This window comes from Rattus norvegicus, chromosome 6, assembly GCF_036323735.1.
Source record: "Rattus norvegicus strain BN/NHsdMcwi chromosome 6, GRCr8, whole genome shotgun sequence".
NCBI lineage: Eukaryota > Metazoa > Chordata > Mammalia > Rodentia > Muridae > Rattus > Rattus norvegicus.
The window spans coordinates 61,706,723-61,727,220 of NC_086024.1; the positions used below are offsets into that span (position 1 = coordinate 61,706,723).

Genomic DNA, 20,498 nt, shown 5'->3' on the forward strand with positions numbered 1-20,498 from the left:
CTCCCCTACGGGAACCCAGAGGCCTTATACAGTTTCCTCTTGGGCCAGGGATGTGGGCAGGGGTGGGCAGTGTTGGTGGTCTCCTCCGCCCTGCAGCCTCAGGAGTGCCCACCTGATCCCCTCAGGAGTGCCCACCTGATCCCCTCAGGAGTGCCCACCTGATCCATAAATATTCTTAATACTGATTATTTACCAAATGTTTTTTTCTATCTGAATGAGTTGAAATTAAAGTCAACTAGCGATCAATAAGTATATGCTTTTAGATATTTAATTCTACTAAACGCACATTGTTACTTATTAGGAGAATAAGAATGTAGAAATCACTATCATTTAACTCATATATCTACTGTTTGAGTTTAAGTTTATTAATGCTTTTAAAGATTAGCCTGAGAATTTCTTAAATGTAGAGTGTATAAATATAGCCCATGGAAATGCAAATCAAATTATGTTGAGATTTTATCTAACACAGAATTACTACAATCAATAAATCAGATTATAGCTTAGTTGGCGAGTACATGAAGTATGGATAACACTAATCCATCACTTGGGATAGGGTAAACACATACAGCTATGTGGAAATCAGTGTGGCAGGTCCTCAGGAAAACAGGGATTGATCAAGGACAAGATCCAGCTGCATCACTCTTTGGTATACATCCGAAGAATGCTTCATCCTTGCACAGAGACCTTTGCTCAACCTTTTTTTTTTTTGAAGTTCTGTTCATAATAGCCAGAAATATGGAAATAATCTAGATGTTCCTCAACAGATCAGTATATAAAGAAAATTTAGCACATTTGCACAATAGTATATTAGTCAGTCATTTATAAAAAAGGAAATCACAAAATGCACAGGAAAATGGAACTTAAAAAATCTTGATTGAAGTAACCCAAACTTAGAAAAACAAATATGATATATTTGCATATACATGTATATTAACAATTAAGTTGGTGATAAGCAGGCAAAAATTCATTCAAAGAAGATAAGTATAAACTAAGTGACTAGAGGGTACAAATAGTTATCATTAGGAAAAGGAAATAGAATATAGAGTTATTCATGGATGGACGAAAGACTAAGACAGCAGGATCAAGTAGAGAAAGGAAAGGAAGAGAGGATTAAAGGAAGAACTACATGGAGAGGAAGCTAAATTTAGAAGACATTTGACGGATAGTATGAAAACCCAATGAAGTAGAATTTTCCAGAAATAGATACACATATGATGACAATTTAAATGAAGCTGCCAAATGACAGGGAGACAGAGCCCCCAAACTGGACATTTCTTCTCACCAAATGAGGCTTCCAATACCAGGATTGGTTTACATCTAATTGAGTTGTTGTCCAAAGGTATCTTATTGGAACTCCCAAACCACTGGGAAAAGCAGTGACCTCTCAAGTCTATCACATTTTAACATCATAGCAATTTGAAACTGAGGTAATATATTGGGTGAAACAAGAGCTGAGGCTTCATGGCTTTTCAGTGACTTCAGCAAACTTCAGCAGCACAGTCAAGCACTGAGAAGCCTGCACGTATCTTGGAAACCACTATTTGCTTACAGTGAAATGCATCCAACAAAGTCCTTTTTTACAATTTAAATAGACTGGCCAAGAACATAGAGAGTTTGTAATATTAAATTAATTCTATAATTACTAAAAACAATGTTAGTTTTAATGTTTAACTTATTGAACATAATTTTGTATCATAGTTCTTAGAGTAGAATCCACTACTAATTTCGTAAACAAGTATATTTTATATCTACATTCAAATTCCTTATCCTCGTGTACACGTGTTAGTAAAAATAATTCATCAAATAAACTTTTTTTGTAACAGAAGGAGAAATTAATTCAGAAAGTCATACAAGGTCAAAGGGCAGGAAACAACTGACTGCTGGGTACATCTAAAATATAATTCCTATACCTTGGTTCTGGGAATATCACAGAAAAGTGGTAGAAAGATTGTAATAGCCAGAGGATCTAAATGACTTTTGTCAGACTGTGTCTTGTGTATAAAAGAGGCAAACTGCATATATAAAATCTTAGCAATATGTCTACCAAAATACTACCTGAACAATAGCAATACCAACATCTATGGGGGAAATTTCATGGTACCCTACCAAATAAGGAGCAACTGGTCATTAATGATGGCCAAGAAAGAGAACTAGTCTTTTCCAGAGAGGATGAATCTGATATCCAATACAAAGTGGCCATACTTAAATATATATATTAGAACAACACTAAAGAGACACAGCATTTGTGTAGTTGTGTGTACATGTGTGTCTATGTATATATATGTTTGTGCATGTATATAAAATGTATATGTGTGTAACAATAATAATCTAAAAAAAATCATAATTTTGCACCAGAATTAAAAGGAACAGTAGATATTGAAAGGAAGATAGAGAGGGCGAAGATGATCTAAATAAAGAACATATATATGAAATTAAAAATAAATTTTATAAAAAACATTCAATGCTATAAGCAAATATAAAATCTCTTCCTGGTGATACTTTAATGTTTGGTTCATAAATAGTATATTTTCTAAAACAGTGTCTCAATTTTAATTTTTTTAAGGAAAAGAAAAAGATGCTAGGTACTGAAATAAAACCATAAATACCATATTCAGAATGTTAAAAGGGTATTGATATTCAACATACTTTGAAAATGAAAGTTTTATTTTTATTGAAAATGAAGACGATCAAGTTATATTAAATTATTTATGAGAAATATTCCTGTAGGTTCTGTTCACCCGCTCCAGGAGTAGAGATTACCTGCTGCCTGTCTTTTTTTTTTTTTTTTAAATTAACTTGAGTATTTCTTATATACATTTCGAGTGTTATTCCCTTTCCCGGTTTCCAGGCAAACATCCCTCTTCCCCCTCCCCTTCCTCCCCCCCTTGCCGCCCTCCCCCCAACAATCTAGTTCACTGGGGGTTCAGTCTTCCTGCTGCCTGTATTTAGCTTTGTAAATTGTGTGGTCAGTTTATTGCTTTCTACAGAGTGCTTCTCCATCACCACATTCTTTACATTCTTCACAAGAACACCGAGTTTACACTGCAACACTATTTACTGAAGTGTTGCTTTCCCTTTGAAATTATATTTTCTCTATTTTTTAAAAAAAGCCATTATTTATAATCTTTCATTCAACAAAGATTCATTAGCTATTTACTGTCTACAAAATTATATGAGACAACACTCAAGATCCCTTTCCTTTTTACATTTTAATAACATTTAACCAATAAAGATGTTTTTGTTTTTATGTATATGTGTATATGGTGAGCATATGTGTATATGGGTTTGTATATGTGTGTGTATATATGTATGTGTATATATTTGTGTGTGTGTGTGTGTGTGTGTGTGTGTGTGTGTGTGCTGGTGTGTACATGTGTATGTGGATAAACTTCCCTGTGGTTTAGGAGGTTAGATCAGGTCATATAGTGTCTTCTTTTTATCATTCTTGCCCCTTTCTCCTTGATGAAGGATCTCTTACCAACCCAAAATCTGTACAAGAATTTTAATCCAGAAACTTGGCTGCTCTGACAAGGGATTACATGAAAAGAACTTCCAGGTCTGTATGATCCAGCTGGAATGCAGACATGCCCTAGATTACAGTATAATTTGTCTCGAATATAAACATACCCTGAGTACATATAGACCTTTAATCCCTAACAGTTAAGGTAAGCTTAGTTTATAGAAGAAAGCAAACACATTTGAAATTGATATCTAAGTGAAGTGCAAAAGTGATAAATCAGAGAAAGATTTGACAGAATTAGTCAGAGATGGGGTATCCCCAACACACACAAGAATAGCACAGGAAAGAGAAGCTACTTAAGAACAACAAGAGATAGACTGGGTGTGTTTTTCATACATTGTAGTTTTACTGGACAGTTTCCCAGAGAGAATGAGCTAGAAACAAGTGAACAGAACCTGTAAGGGCCAGAGAATGAGACGGGGCCAGAAGACTAGAACATATTGCCAAGTTAGTATGAGGCCAGGTGGAGTAATTTAGTCAGAAGCTGAGAGAACCTGGATTGAATCAGTCAGCTCAGAGGTTTGGACTGTATGGAGGATAGAAGTTTCCAGGACTAGGCCTAGGGATAGTTACTACAAAGAAGGAAATGCTCTGGGCTCAGCCCAAGCTCTGTAGTCACACAGATAAAATTTACATTTCCAAAAATCTTTCCATTTGAGCTAGGGCTAACTGACCACTAAGCTGTCAAGATTTGCCTGTCTTAGCTCAGCGTTGAGATTACCACCGTGGATGATGGTCTTAATTTTACTTTGTCACTGAGGATTCAAACGTGGGTCCTCATGCTGATAAATGCTATTGATACATCTGCGTATTTAGAAATAAATTCCCTTCTCACCCATTAATACATTTTAATGAACATAATAAAGGAAACTAGTGTTAAAAGGTCATATTTGAAAATTTCTAAGCCTTCTCATCTATCCACACCAATTTTTGCTAATAGTGAAAACACTTGGTGGAAAAATTCAAATACCAGATCAAGCAACAAACTGCATTCTATCATTTCCTAATCTGAAATATCAGCATAATTTCTTTAATTCTCTTTGTTATTTTAAAGCTTTTAGCAGAAATTCATCATATTTATGGGTCTGGGAATGATACTGTCTTCAGTATCAGGGCTAGCTAAACATTAACATACATCAGAGCTCTAAAACCAATGACCTATGAACCACATCTAGCTTGCTGTCTGTATTGTAAATAAAGTTTTATTGGCACATAGCATTTATTTATTATAGTAGCTGTTTTTCCTCCTAAAACAGCAAAAATAATTCGTATCTAAAATGTGTGCACCTCACACTAATTTATTTGATCTTTGGCCCTTCATAGACAATGTTTTCAATCCACAATTTAAATGAAATTAATTTATGCTATATATTAATGTAATTGTTTTATAGAGTGACAAACACATATAATTTTTTTCCGGGAGGGGAGAGAATTCATTTAGCTTATAAGTTACAATCAAGGCAGTACCTTGATGAAGAGACCCATTTGCTCACAGGTTTGCAGTCAGCAGCCGTCCTATACAGCACAGGACCACTTGCCTATGGATTTACATTGTCAGCAATCCCAAAAGAAAGTCCCTATAGGCACCCATAGGCCAAACTGAGTGAGGCCACTGAAGTTACTTCTTCCCATGTATATCAAGTTGACAACAAGACAAACTAAGATAACACATAACGAATTAAAATATTTTTCACCCATGAAAACACTTCTACATCAATGTTCACAGCAAGATTATTCACAGTGCTAAAAAGCATCAATAATACAAATGTCTCCTAATTGATTCATTTGTCAAACGTGAAATACAGATGTAAAGTCTATTCTTTGAAGCTCAAAAATGTAGTAATGATAGCTGCCATTGCATGAGCAATAAAAACATCATGTAAGAGAATGCAAGCAGTCACAAAGGACTAGCTACAGCCTGATCCCATAGGAATAAATACAACATCCAGAAAAGATACCCAGAGAGAAAATTGGTTGATGCCTTTCCACGGTAGGGGAGTTGCAAGGGAAGATGAATAACTTAAGATAATTAGGGTTGCTTATAAAGCAAGTAAAAATGTCCTGAAAATGATTACAGTCAGGAGAGGACAACTCTGAATACACTTAAAATCCATTCAGTTGTTTACCTATCTTATTCTTTGGAGAAAGAGGTTCGATATCTTATCCTCCTCTCAAGTGCTAGAGTTACAGGCATGAACTTAATTCACATCTCTTAATTTGTTCATTAAATACCAATTATAAATTATTTCTTATACTTCTTGATATCAAAATAGGAGAAATTAGGCTCCTTGCCATTACAGTAGATTTCTGTGATACTTACAGTCGTCAGCTTGGCAAAATAAAGAGTGACCAGGAGATGGGCCTCTGAGTTTATCCGTGGGGTTTGTCTGGATTACAGTAATTATTTATAGTGGGTAAACTTACCTGTGGTGTGTGCCACCATTCTCTGGCTGGGATGTTGGACTACCTAAAATGTAGAAAGAGAGCTGGACATTAGTACATGATCCATCAGGGGTGGGGTGTGATGTGACTAGATGCTTCAAGCATATGCTCCTTGGTTTCCCCACCATGAGGACACCATTGGATTCTAAGCCCATTCTCTCTTTTTAAAATTTTTTTCTTGGATATTTTATATATTTACATTTCAAATGTTATCCCATTTCCCCATGTCCCATACCCTTCCCCCTGCTTCTATTGGGATGTTCCCATTCCCACCCACCCACTCCAAATTCAATGCCCTGGCACCACCCTACATTGGGGAAATAAGCCTTCACAAGACCAAGAGCTTTTCCTCCCATTGATACTGGACAATGCCACCCTCTGCCACACTAGTGGCTGGAGTCATGGGTCCCTCCATGTGTACTCATTGGTTGGCAGTTTCGACCATGGGAGCTCTGGTGAAGTTTGGTTGGTTGATATTGTTGTTCTTCCTTCCTATGGTATTACAAATCCCTTCAGCTCTTTCAGGCTTTTCTCTAACTCCTCCATTGGGGTCGCTATGTTTAGTCCAATTGTTAGCAGCCACCATCTTCATCTCTAGCAAGCCTCTCAGAGTACACCCATATCAGGCTCCTGTCAGCAAGCAATTCTTGGCATCAGAAATAGTGAATGGATTTGGTGGCAGCATATGGGATGGATCCCCAGGTAGGGCAGTCTCTGAATGACCTTTCCTTCCGTCCCTACTCCACTCTTTGTCGCTGTATTTCCTCCCATAAGTATTTTGTTCTCCCTTCTAAGAAAGAGTGAAACATCCACATTTTGGTCTTCCTTCTTCTTGGGCTTCATATGATCTGTGATTTTTTTCTTAGCTTTGGCGCTAATATCCATTTATCAGTGAGTACATACCATGTGTTCTTGTCACTGGGTCACCTCACTCCTGATGATATTTTCTAGTTCTATCCATTTGCCTAAGAATTTTATGTAGTCATTGTTTTTAATAGCTGAGTAGTACTCCATTGTGTAAATGAACCACCTATTCCATATCCATTCCTCTGTTGAAGGACGTCTGGGTTCTTTCCAGCTTCTGGCTATCAGAAATAAGGCTGTTATGAACATAGTGGAACATGTGTCCTTGTGTGTCCATCTTTTGTGTATATGCCTAGGAGTGGTATAGCTGGGTCCTCAGGTAGTACTATGTCCAATTTTCTGAGGCACCTCCAGGCTGATTTCCAGAATGGTTGTACCAGCTTGCAATCCTACCAACAATGGAGGAGGGTTTCTATTTCTCTACATCCTCGCCAGCATCTGCTGTCACCTGAGTTTTTGATCATAGCCATTCTCACTGGGCCTATACCCTTTTATTTGAGAATGAGTCCATTGATGTTGAGAGATATTAGGGACCAATAAGTGTTGCTTCCTGTTATTTTTGTTGATAGAGGTGGAATTATGTTTGTGTGTTTCTCTTCTTCTGGGTTTTTGGAAATGTTAACTTTTTGCTTTTTCTTAGGTGTAGTTTCCCTCCTTATGTTGGACTTTTCCTTCTATTATCATTTGTAGGACTGGATTAATGGAAAATATTGTTATATTTGGTTTTGTCTTGTAATACCTTGGTTTCTCCATCTATGATAATTGCAAGTTTTGCTGGATATTGAAGCCTGGGCTGACATTTTTGTTCTCTTAGGGTCTATATGATATCTGCCCAGGATCTGGCTTTTAGGGTCCCTGTTGAGAATTCTGGTGTAATTCTGATAGGTCTGCCTTTACATGTTACTTAACCTTTTCCCCCACTCCTTTCAATATTCTTTCTTTGTTCTGTGCATTTGGTGTTTTAATTATTATATGATGAGAGGAATTTATTTTCTGGTTCCATGTGTTTGGTGTTCTGTAGGCTTCTATTTTTTTAATTGGATATTTTCTTAATTTACATTTCAAATGTTATCCGTTATCCCCTTTCTTGATTTTAGGCTTCTGGTCTGTTTATGGAATCTCTTTCTTTAGGTTAGGAAAGTTTTCTATAATTTTGGTGAACATATTTGCTGGCCCTTTGGGTTGTGAATCTTTACTCTCTTCTATACCTATTCTTTAGTTTCAGTTTTTCATTTTGTCCTGGATTTCTTGTGTGTTTTGAGATAGAAGTTTTTTGCTTTTTGTATTTTCCTTGACTATTGTGTTGACGTCTTCTATGGTATCTTCTATGGCTGAGAATCTCTCTTCTATCTCTTGTATTCTGTTGGTGATGCTTGCACCTGTAACTCCTGTTCTCTTTTCTTTGTTTTACATCTCCAGGGGTGTCTCTCTTTGTGTTTTCTTTAATGTTTCTATTTCCATTTTTAGATCCTGGATGGTTTTGTTCAATTCCATCATTTGTTTGATCATGTTCACTTGTATTTCTTTAAGGGATTTCTGTGTTGCCTCTTTAAGGGTTTCTACTTGTTTACTTGAGTTCTCCTGTGTTTTTTAAAGGGAGTTATTTATATCCTTCTTAAAGTCCTCTATCATCTTCATGAAATGAGAATTTAGATCTGAATCTTGCTTTATAGGTGTGTTGGGATATCTGGAACTTGCTGTGGTGAGAGATTTGTTTCTGTTACTTATGTTCTTATGCTTGTCTCTGGCTATCTGGTTTTCTCTGTTGTATCTGGCTTCCAATCCCTGACTGGAGCCTTTCCTTCCTGTGATTCTGTGATCTTGGATGTGTCAGAACCCCTAGGGGATTGAGCTGCAACTGGGATGTGGACTCAGTGGGTGGGAATCCAGAGCACCTGCTCTGTTCCAAGCACAGGTACAAACAGGAAGCCTCGTAGGTCTTTAGTTAGGTGGTTACCTATGTCCCAGGGTTTCAGGAGTCCCCATTATGCAGAACATTGGGACAGGGTTTGGGAATATCACCTGTGATCCTGGATGTGTTAGAATACCCGGGGACTTGAGCTTCAAATGGGGTGTGGGCTGTGCGGGTTTGGATCCTGAGCTGAGGCTCTGTTCCCAGCACTGGTGGAAACAGGAAGGCAGGTCTCTGACTAGATGGCATCCTAGTATGAACTCTTGATTGAAAAGTATTCTAAAAGACTGGTGGCATGTAGCTGACAAAATTGTAGAGTGATGAAACTTGACTGTTGGTTTTTAAAGCCATGTGATGTTCAGATATTAACTTAGAATCTGTGCTATAATCTCAAGACCACTAGACCTGTAAACATTCATAGGCATTCTATATGTTACTCTTTGATAAAACAAGAACTCCAACATTATGGCATAGTTATCACAATTGAAAATAGATAATAAGTAGATGTGAGACTCACTTAAAAGGTAAGTCTATTTTAATCTACAGATGATGTTGAGTCAGACTTAAACCTCAGTTTTACTTTTGATTATAGTTCATGAATTCTCTTAAACAAGCAGAACAAATGAAGAGAGAAGCATCCCATCTCGAATACCAACAACCTGGTCTTTGGATTGCATATGTCAATCGAGTAGTTATTATATAGAGTGGCAATGAAGATGCTTTCTTATGATCCAAAATTTTTAACACTGAGCACAGATATGGCTCAGGGAGGCACAAAGAGTGTTAGCTGTGTGTTTGTCTTAAAAACATATTTTTTATTTTATTTTTAAATATTATTTAAATAAAAGAAAAACTAGTTTTTTTAGTCGTTAAAGTTTAACACAAGTCAAATTACTTAACAGATTTTCAAAGGTACATTAGAGAAAAAGGGTGATAGTTTGTAGAATATTATTGCTTAAGATCTTTGGAAATAAGAATTACAGGCACGAGTACTAAAAGCAAAGAAACTAAGCATGTTGACGTGCACAAGTGTGTAATCTGAGTTTTGGCTGATGCAGGGCAATTGTCCTCTTTCTTCTCAACTGTCTCAGCCCCACTGCTCTGCAAGGTGGCTGGAGCAAGTGCATCCTTGACCCAAAATGAAATGTTTCATCAACTAGTTTAAAGACTGTTTAAAAAAAAATCACGACCTGGCTTTTAGCCGCCAGTGTCCTCTGAAATACTCTGCTGATTCACAAAGCTGTCTGAGAAATTCACAATGTCGCTGTAATAGCATCCTGAATGAGGATAAAGTATCCATTTGAAGATTGGAAAATTTACTTTATTGGCTGAAAGGGTACTCCCCTTTGGTTTAAAGGAAGGCATTAGAAAATCTATTACAGTTGAATTATATTTCGCAGCTACCATCTTGTCATGTTATAATTAGTATTTCATTTTAATTGTGCTGCTATATAATTTCTTATGGAAAGATACTCAGTCTGAACTTTGAAGTGTTCCCTCCCCCCCTCTCCTTTTTCCATGTAATACTTTTCTACTTTTCTCTAGGTTCTAAAGAGAGGGTAGATATTATTAAAGTGTTAATTATGTTAATTGAGGTATTTTGTTCTTCTTAGTGATATGAAAAAAGGTAATATATAAAAATATGCTTTTTTGCTTATAAAACTGGAGTCTGGTTGTCCATGCCATCCAGAAGACTATTTTAAACAAATTTGTAATAGGACACACATTTCTCACTTATTTTAATAAAAATAATTTTCCCCCTTCCTCCCTCCTCCCTCCCTTCCTCCCTTCCTCCCTTCCTCCCACCCTTCCTTTCTTTCTTTCTTTCTTTCTTTCTTTCTTTCTTTCTTTCTTTCTTTCTTCTTTCCATAGTTTCTTCTTCCTCCTTTCCTCCAGTCCCTAGTGACCTCCACTGGATCCCCCAACCCTTCAGTCCTTCTTTTATTTTCAGAAAAGGGCAGGCTTCCAATGAATATCTGTCCACAATGGCTTACTAAATTGTAGTAATGCTAGGCACTTCCCCTCATACTGAGGTAGGATAAAACAGCTCAGTAGAATGAAAGTGTCCCTAAAGCAGGTGTAAGAATCAGAGACAGCTCCTGTTTCCATTGTTAGGAATCCCACAAAAAGACCAAGTTACACAACTGTAATTTAAATGCACAAGGTCATCCCTATGCAGGCTCCCTGGTTGTTAGTTCCGTCTCTCTGAGCCCCTATGAACCCAGGTTGGTTGATTCTGTGGGTTTTCCTGTGGTACTTTTGACCTCTCTGGCTCAGTCAATCATCACTCCTCTTCTGCAGGATTTCCCAAGCTCCTCCCAATATTGTCTATGGGTTTCTGCAACTGTTTTCATCAGTTGCTCGGTGAAACCCATCTAATGTCCATTTGGCTAGGCATCAATCTATAATTATAACAGATATGATTAGGAATCATTTTTTGTAATTTTCTATCTTAGGTCTCTGGGTTATTCAGCCTCTGAATCCTGTCCCTTCAGGTGTTGTCTTGGGTGGACTCCCTCTTATGGTATGAGTCTCAAGCTGGACACATTGTGTACTGGACACTTCTACAATACCTGTTCTACCTTTAACACATAACATCTTGTAGGCAGAACAAATTGTAGGTCAAAGGTTTTCCAGCTGGGTTGGTGCCCTCATTTGTCCACTAGAAGTTTTTCTGGTTACAAGAGATAGTCAATTAGGTTCCATATTCTCTGTTGTTAGGAGTTTCAGCTAGGACTACCCTTGAAGAGTCCTGAGAGTTTCCATTGCACTAGGTTTTGAGCTCATTCCAAATATTGTGTCCCCAGGAAACTGGAATATTACTTAGCTGATAAAAGCAATGATATCATTAAATTTGCACACAAATGGATGGAATTAGAATAAAAAATCAAATCATCCTGAGTCAACACACACCTAGAAAGACAAATATAGTATGTCATCACTTATAAGAGGATAGTCATAAAGTAAAGGATTTAAGGAGATTACTCACAAAGTAAAGGATAACCATGCTACAATCCTCAGATAGTGCAAATCTAAGTAACAATGAGGGCTCAAGGAAGGAATGCATAAATCTTCCTGTGAAGGTGAAATAATCACAGGAGTCATTTGTGTGTGTGTGTGTGTGTGTGTGTGTGTGTGTGTGTAAGACTCCTGGGTTCTTCTAAAATTATATATAGATATACATATATGTATATGTATATATATATATCAATTTATTTCTATTTTACACTGTATTTATCAAAAATTTCTAAGAACTGCCCTATTTCCTCACCAGGACTTTATTCATTCTTTGAGGAAATATTTGCTATCACTATTACTATTTCGCTTTGCTTGTTCAAAATATGAATAAAATACTCCACCTGAACAAACTCAGTCTAGTTTTCAGAAAGCTGTCCAAGTAAGCAACTTACTTGTGCCCAAAGAATTCTGTGAGTGTTTTCTTCTCACTGAGCAGTCTGTATGATGCCTTGAAAGTTGAGATTCAATGGATAAGACATTTCAAGGCAATAAAGCAATGCTAGTAAAAACATAATTTCTTGAAAATTAAGGACTGGAAGGAAAAATTGAAAGTTCTGGAAATTTCACATTGCCTTTGTGGAGGAAACCTGGATCAAATGATGAGACTGTACCCAGTACTGAGTCAGGCCATTGAGAGCTGTGTGAAATGCTAACATACCAGATCTTATTCACCAAACTGTAAAGTGTCTCTCATTAAAGGTAAGGAAAGTCTCTTAATGGCAATGTCAAGGGCAGGTCGGAAATTGAAAAAAGAAAATACCGAGAAAATACTAGACATGTCAGTGGGAGAAAATTGGTACCTTGTTTTGAATTGCTTCTTGTGCAGCAAACTATTCTTAGTAAGAGAACATTATTATCTAATCATTGCCCTAAATGTTACGTGGGAGAAACTTTTGCCAGTCATTAGTTACTATATACCCACAGCGACCTTGGTTCTTATTATTGACTAAGTTGCACACCTCCAAGTTCTTACATTGAAGTCCAGATAGCCAATGGAACTACATAGTTCCAAAGGATTGAATTGGTAAGGCTGAGTAAGGTCTGATGTCCCCACAAGGTGGAAAGAGACACATGGATGGATAATTTTCTCTCAATGTGCCGACAGAGGAAGGGCCATATGCTGGTACAACACACAGTAACCAGACAAGCCAGGAATAGAGACATCACCTAAAACCAACCTTAACGGCTCCTTGATCTGGACTCTTTACCTACCCTGTGAGAAGATGAATTTATGTATTTAAACCAGAAGCACTCTAGTCTGTGCTATTTTGCTATGGGAGTCAGAAAAGATAAAGCCCTAGGGTGGAGTTTCTTTTTTAAGTTCCACACATCTCACCCTAGGATTTTAATCCACAGGCAGCAGTACATTCCACAGATATGGAGTGCATACCTGTTAGACTCTTCTCAACTCCTCATTTAGTTAGAAGCAGAAAAATACAGCAGAGAAACTGGCTCACATAGAAACATTTCAGCAAGTGAGGGACTTCGGTGGAAAGGAAAATGACTTACTCAATACTAAAGTCCAAAGTCAATTGTATTTGTAGCATTTCCTTAGAAGTATTTGCTCAAAATCACTATCTTGAATGCAAAGAAATACACAAATACTGGGATATGTATATGTACCAGTGAGGCCCATGACATCATGGAACATCAGTTGGGTCTGATGCTCTGGCTTCCGTGAAATTATCTTTCACATCTTGGGCTGCCATACTTTTTAAAGAAATTTATACGCCTTCATTTTCCTTCTTCTTTATATTTGTTCATATGTTATGAAAGTCAGCATTTACGTTCTATTATCTAAACCCCCAGCTTTCTTCTCTGGATTGGGAGAGTTGAACCACACTTAAATTGTTTTTTTTTTTAATTTATTTCTAACTTCAGTCTATAAATCTATACTTCTGTAGACTGGAATTTCAGTTACATAGTTAACCTCTGGTAATTCTGGTTAAATGTTTCACAGCAACATAAAAGTTCCAATTGGTGTGAGTACCTTTCTAATATTATATTATTCTTTCTTCAAATATGTTTTGGGATGCATTAAATCCAACTAAGGTATAGTGTGTAGACATAGCAGTTAGTTTTCGAAGACACAGAATCCATCTAGAAGGAGGACATTTTAGATGGCAAAGACAAATACTGTTACACCTTGAAACAATCTCAAAATAAGCCTAGAACTAGTCAAGATCCCCCTAAAATAGTACATTCTTTACATGCTAGGAAATATTTTCCACTTCTCAAGTTTCCCATTTATAACACTGCATTTCCCTTAGGCTCAAAATGTAGTATGAAACCAGTAAATATTGAAAGTTTAGTGAAAGGAGTAAAGACTGATTCATAAATTTGGTATTTCCATTTATTGTACATAGGTAATCATTTACAAAGGGAAACTAACTGTCCGTCAGTATTACCATTGCTTTTTCACAAGACTTCATAATGAACAAGAAGGGGGAAAAAGACAGTAAGAAGAATAGTTTTTGTGCAGCTGTTGAATATAAATTAGCTAATTTAAAACTTGTTGGTAACTTGTCATCAGTATAAAAGGCATAATAGTCTTCAAGATAAATAATAATCTTTTACTTGTAGTTCTGTGTATTTTGTCTATTGGTCAAATACACAATTACTGCACAAAACAGCAATAGATTTTGGTGACATGGTCTCTTGTATTTGCAGTGGGCTTTGCAGAAATAATATGGGTTTGAAAATGATGACCTAAAATCATACAAGATAGCACAATGATGTAGTCTTAAAGATACAGGAAGTAATATTGGTGACTAGTGACAATAGGGAAGATTAGATATTTCTTAATCAGAATGAATGTTGACTCTGGTCTGGAGACCATTTCTTATTTGATCACGCTTGGAAAACAGCAAATGTCAGGGCCATTATTTTTTATTAACAGGATCTGGCATGGGCATAAATAGCAAATTCAACTATCTTATTTTTATGGTGGGCTTCAGAAACAAAGTGGATTGAAAAATATTATTTGAAAATGGATCATATACTCGTGCTTATAGATGAGTGGTATCAATTTTTAATAGAATATTTTAGAAGTAAAAGCCAAGGTAATTTTTTGTAAAATGCTAATGAGTCGTCTTTGTCACAAAAAGGATACTTTGTATGTCTGCCTCATCACAATTTTAATTGTAAATCTCAGGAAATGTAGAATATGAGAATTAAGTTAGGAAGTGCTCAATGGATTGCAGAGTAAATTTTATTAAATTTCTTCATAAAATAACATCGACAAATAATCTAATATAGAGCTGTCTGTGCCCTTACAAGGTATCATTGTAGGAACAAATAGGAGATTCCAAACTCAGCCTAAGTTCTCCGAGTTCATTTTCGATGATTTTGATGATTCTCTGTGATATGTATTTTAAAAATTATTTGCTTTTCTCTTTAAAGCAATAGTACTTTAAAAGAACTATAACATTTAATATAATAATATAAATTTTAGTTTAATGTTTCATATATTCTAAGGTATTAAATATAATCCCTCTTATAAAAATACAACCATATCATTTTAATACAAATTATAAGTGAAATTTCAATGGAAAAAAGAAATAGAAGTAACATGAAAATTTGAAAGGAGATCATGTGGAGGAAAAGCCAATTTCTTCATTTATATGGTCTTTCCCTATAGTTGGCCTGAATTTTGAAAGGTGTTAACTTCTGTTTTGTGTGATTCAGGTATGAAACATGCTGTTTATCAACAGTGCCTGTAAGAAAGCAGCATCCAGCTTTAGCCTCACCAGGATTTACAGTGAATTGCCACACCAGGCTTCATAATCCAGGCTCAGTAAATATTGTTTACAAGAATCTAAAGGGCGAGTCCCATAAAGATCATTCTGAGTTCCTTCACAATTATTACCTTTCACTTTTACACCTTGAGACAAAGTTTCATTTGTTTTCAGAGTTGCAGTGAACTCACTTTAGAGCCAAGGCTAGATTGCACTTATAGCAATCCTCATGCCTTCCAAAGGGCTTCAAATATAGATGCATACCAATGACCATGGCAGTTCTCATTATTACATATAACTTTCAAGCAGAAAAAAACACCATCTTGCTGATACCATTTTGACTGGGGTGAGATGAGATCTCAAAGTGGATTTGCCTTGCTAAGGACAACAAGGACTTGGAACACTTTCAAAAGTATTTGATAACAATTCTTTTGAGAATTTTCATATCTGTAGCCCGTTCATTAAAAGCTAAGGTTTTATTTTGGTGTTTGTTATCTTTTGTGTTCTTTGTGTATTCTGGGAAATGATCTTCTGTTGGATGTAAAGGTGATGGAGACTTTCACTCTGTGGCTGGTTCTTCCCTCAGTTGAGTTTCCCTTTGACAGCATGAGATCCTGTCTGCCACTTGTTTGTCTTTTATGCTGCACAGTCAGAGTTGCACTGAGAAATTATCTATGCCTATCTACTGTGTAGGGCATCCTATTTTCTCCTTTATGAGATTCAGAGTTTCAGTCTTCCACTAAGCTTTCTTATCTATTTGGAGCTGACTTGTTCAGGGTTGCAGATGAGGCTCAAGCTTTCTTCTTCTACAAGCAAACACCCAGTTTTCCCAAAACTGTTTGTAGAAAATACTGTCTTTCCTGTATAGTACACTATTTAGAGTCTTTTGGTACTCTGTAATACCAAAGGACAGAGGTAAACACCAACCCAGCTTCAAACGATTCATTGCACGTCTGCAAGATGTGTTAGTATAATGGTGGAGAGCTCCGGGGAGTAATAAAAGAAAATCTGATTGGATTTAAGGCCCTATCTCTGAGGAAAAACCCAGACCTAACACTTCTCCAGTGCTACAAATCTGAAACTAGATAGGCTAGGGGATCTATGAGTAAACCAAATAGTAAAGTTCTGGTAGAGGAACAAAGCCATAAAATGTATCCTAGCAACACTCTGCCACTCACAGAATAATTCCTTCCTCAGAGAATCTTCTTTCTTCAGTTGATGGGAGAAAAACAATACAGAGACCCACATCCAGACATTAGAGAGCTTGAAACACTGAGACTTTAAAGGAATGTCTCCATCAAATTCCTCCTCTCAGGGATCATGGAATTCTGCAAAAGAGGCAGAAAGAATGTAAGGGGATGGAGGACACTAGGGAATAAAGGCCTCTAAACACAGCAGGACTGATGCACACACGGATATACATAGGAACTTGTAGAGAATATGACATCAAGCATAGGGCTAACCCATGTGTTTGCAAGGTGAGGCGTCAGTGCTGAGAGGAGATGTGGACAGAAGCTCTCACGCCTAACCTAGAAGCTATCTCCAATTGTGATGAAAGTGAAAATTTAGTTTCATCTAGGGAGTCTCATAGGACAAACTCTTAAGGATATGTCGTATACCCAGCAGTATATGTCCAACAAAAAACAAATCAATGGCACCTTTGGAGGGTTTTGTCTCATAATGTCATGTCAGGGCACTCTCTCTGCCTCTGTCTCTGTCTGTCTCTGTCTCTCTGTCTTTGTCTGTCTGTATCTCTCTCTCTGTCTTTGTCTGTCTGTATCTCTCTCTCTTTCTTTGTCTGTCTGTATCTCTCTCTCTCTCTCTCTCACACACACACACACACACACACACACACACACACACATCATTTAGGTCATTTGGGTTCCTATTATGGTTCCTCATGCCTTTTCTTCTGTTTGTTTGTTTTGTCCCATTCCAGTTTGCTTGTTTTGGCTTTTTTTATTTTGTCATTATTCTTTAGATGGCTGTTTGCATTCTAAGAAGAGACATAAACCATATGGATTCAGGTGATATGGGAGGTGGGAGAACTTTGGCACACTTGGTGAAAGAAAATTGCAATCAGAATACATTGTATGCAAAAAAAGTCTATTTTCAGTAAAAGAAAAAAATAGTTGAAATTGTGTGAACTAAAGTCTGGGTCCTCTGTTATCCTTCATTAATCTTCATTCCTGTTTTTATGCCAGGACAACAACATTTTTATCACTGTATTTCTGTAGCATAACTTGATATGGGTATGGGAATGTTCTTAGTGATGCCCTTTTTTGCTGTAGAGTGCTGTTGGTTATCTGAGGTCTTCTGTGTTTCTACATGGATTTTAAGACTCTTTGTCCCATTTCTGTGAAGAATGACATGGAGATTTTAATTGGGATTGTAGCAAACTTGTAAATTCTTTTTGGTAGAATGCTTATTTTCACAATATTATTTCTTCCAGTCCAAAAATGATTATTTTCTCAAATTTTCAAAGTTTTAAAATATCCATGCAGAGGTCTTTCATCTCCTTAGTAATTTTACTCTGACTCATTTTGTTATCTTGAAGCTATTGAGAATGGACTTTTTTCTATGACTTATTTCTCACTGTGTTTGTCATTGGCGTGTAGATAGATTACTGATTTTCTGTATGCTAATTTTGTATCCTGCATCTTCACTAAAAGTAGAGGTCAGTTTTAGGGGCTTTCTGGTAAAATATTTAGTCTCTTTTATAAAAAGCATAACATTTGCAAACAAGGGCACTAACTTCCAATTAGTATTTCCTTCATTTCTGTATCTTGTCTTATAACTCCAGCTGAGATTTAGAGAATAATGCTTAAAAAAGACCATTGTACTAAGAGTTGGCAGCCTTACCTTGGTCCCTATTTTGATGGCATTGCTTCAACTTTTCCTCCATTTATCATGATATTGGCCTTTCTTATGTTGAAGTGTGTTCCCGTCAACCTTGTCCTCTCTAGGACTTTTACCATGAACTATCGTAGGCATTTTCTGCATCTACCAACATGTCTTTTTATCATATGACTTTTGTCTCCCGGTATATTTTTATGATTTATTTGCTTATATATGCTGAAACACTCCTGAATCCTAAAAAGCTAACTTGAAAACGTCAGAATTAGCATTACAACTGACATCTAAGAAAGTCTTCCTCTTTCATTAGGTATGTGAAATTCTAACCTTTGCTTGACTTATCAGTAAATTGGAGAAAATATTTAATTTAATAGACTGTTAGTATAGATTGAGTACATAACCAAGGGACTGATGTTTGATATTTCACAAATAATTTGTCTATTCTGATATACTCATTTACTTTGAAAAGTGTACTCATTTTATGTTTATCAAATGAAATGTTTAATTCATTAGTTTCTTTAAGCAATGATCTTCACATTAAAACATCTCTATATTTCTATCTAGTTTCTTCATTTACTACTGGTAAATTATGGAAAAGGTATTTTCACCTAATTACAACAATATATTGTGTGAAATTCAATGTAATTTAATCTTTTGGGAGGTGTATTATGTCTAGTATGATTTTGGGATGAAAGACTGATTAATGTTAGCTCCAATACAAACAAACAAACATGTCACAATACTAGACTCGGAGACTTATCAAGTCATTTTATTCATGGGCAATTTTCAACCCCCAACATAGTGTTTCTGACTTTAAAAGGATACAGTAACCTTTTAGGCAGGGTATTAAGATTAATTCGTTTAAATTGCAAAGTGCTTTATGCATGAAATATTGTATGAGATAATAGGATAAATATTAATAATATCCCGTCCGAAGTCCACAGACAGCCCTAGAAAGATAACTAAGAAAAATAAATTGGATGGCTTGGTATGAAACTGAAAATCTCTAATGGAAGGAAAGTTTGTTCCTACTGCGTGCAGTGCTGCATCATGCATAATGTAATACCGGGTCATTTCCAATTGTTTTAATTGCTGCAAGTAACTGATCTTTAATGCTGCTCCTGACAAGGTTTAGCTCAGCCCTAATGACTGTAAAATGGTGCCAAAGACTAGCATTATCCCCCATTGAACAGTAAATGGTATCGACCCTCTTCCCTGGGTCCATCACTCAACAGACTCCTTAACGTAATTCATGGCACAATTAACATTAATTAACTTTACAAAAATCCCTCTACTCTCTGCTGTTTTAAGACTTTAGGCATTGAAGAAGGTAAAGAGCAACTAACAGAAAAAGTTATGAATCCTCTTGCGAGAGCCATCAATTAGGGTAAGTAAAAGATTCCTAAATTTTTATAACCCTCATTTATCATTTGCCACTCCTGATAAGTTTATCCTGTGCAAAGATATCTTTAAAGCCATTCAGTATGAAAAGAACCATTCATCTCTGTACTTCACACCCACTTTAAAACCAAGAGTAGGAGCTTCCAAATTCATGTCAGAGTAAAGCAAGAGTCACAAGTGATTATTGGGCCCTAGGTGAAAACTCCCTAAGTGCCTCTCAGACACACAAGGGAAGAGCTTGGCCTTTTCCTTCTCATCTCCATCTCTGGAGAACACTTCTACAGGAATTGCATTTCTGCTATGAGTTCCAAGTGATTAACAAAGCTTTCTCTAGAATTGCAACAATAATGGGGAATCTACATTCATTAGGTATGAGACTGTACATGTATTTTCCATTTAATCATTACAGTACGTTCATATAACAGGTTGTCACAGTCATTTGAGTGAAACTTCCTAACACTATAATGGTATTTGCTTTATTCTAAGCAGCCAGATGTAATTGTCCATTAATGATGGAACTACCATTCAAATCTACTTTATATTCTGAATTAATGGCCTTTTTGTTATAAAGGTAGCAAATTTGGCTTTACTGCATGTGAAGTATCAGGGTAATTATACTTGGGAAGCAAACTGGAATAGCAATGGCTCTCAACGAGAAAGTATGCAGTCTTTTTTTTTTTTTTTTGTTAAATAAGAGCAGCCCAGGGCGAGGGTAATAGAGAAAGCTGATTTATCTACCTAGAAATTA

At 36.4% G+C, this 20,498-nt stretch overlaps 1 long non-coding RNA gene across 2 annotated transcripts in view; it reads right to left on the minus strand.

The window, feature by feature from the left end:
- Positions 1-20,498, minus strand: part of LOC120103524 (uncharacterized) — a 92,704-nt gene that overhangs the window by 22,758 nt on the left and 49,448 nt on the right. The window contains exons 2-3 of one of the 2 annotated variants that reach the window (XR_010052641.1): positions 16,672-16,821; positions 5,945-5,987 (exon numbers count right to left, since the gene is read on the minus strand). This is a non-coding gene — a long non-coding RNA (uncharacterized LOC120103524). The remainder of the gene's footprint in view (positions 1-5,944; positions 5,988-16,671; positions 16,822-20,498) is intronic. The other variant, XR_005505891.2, reaches the window with a different exon arrangement.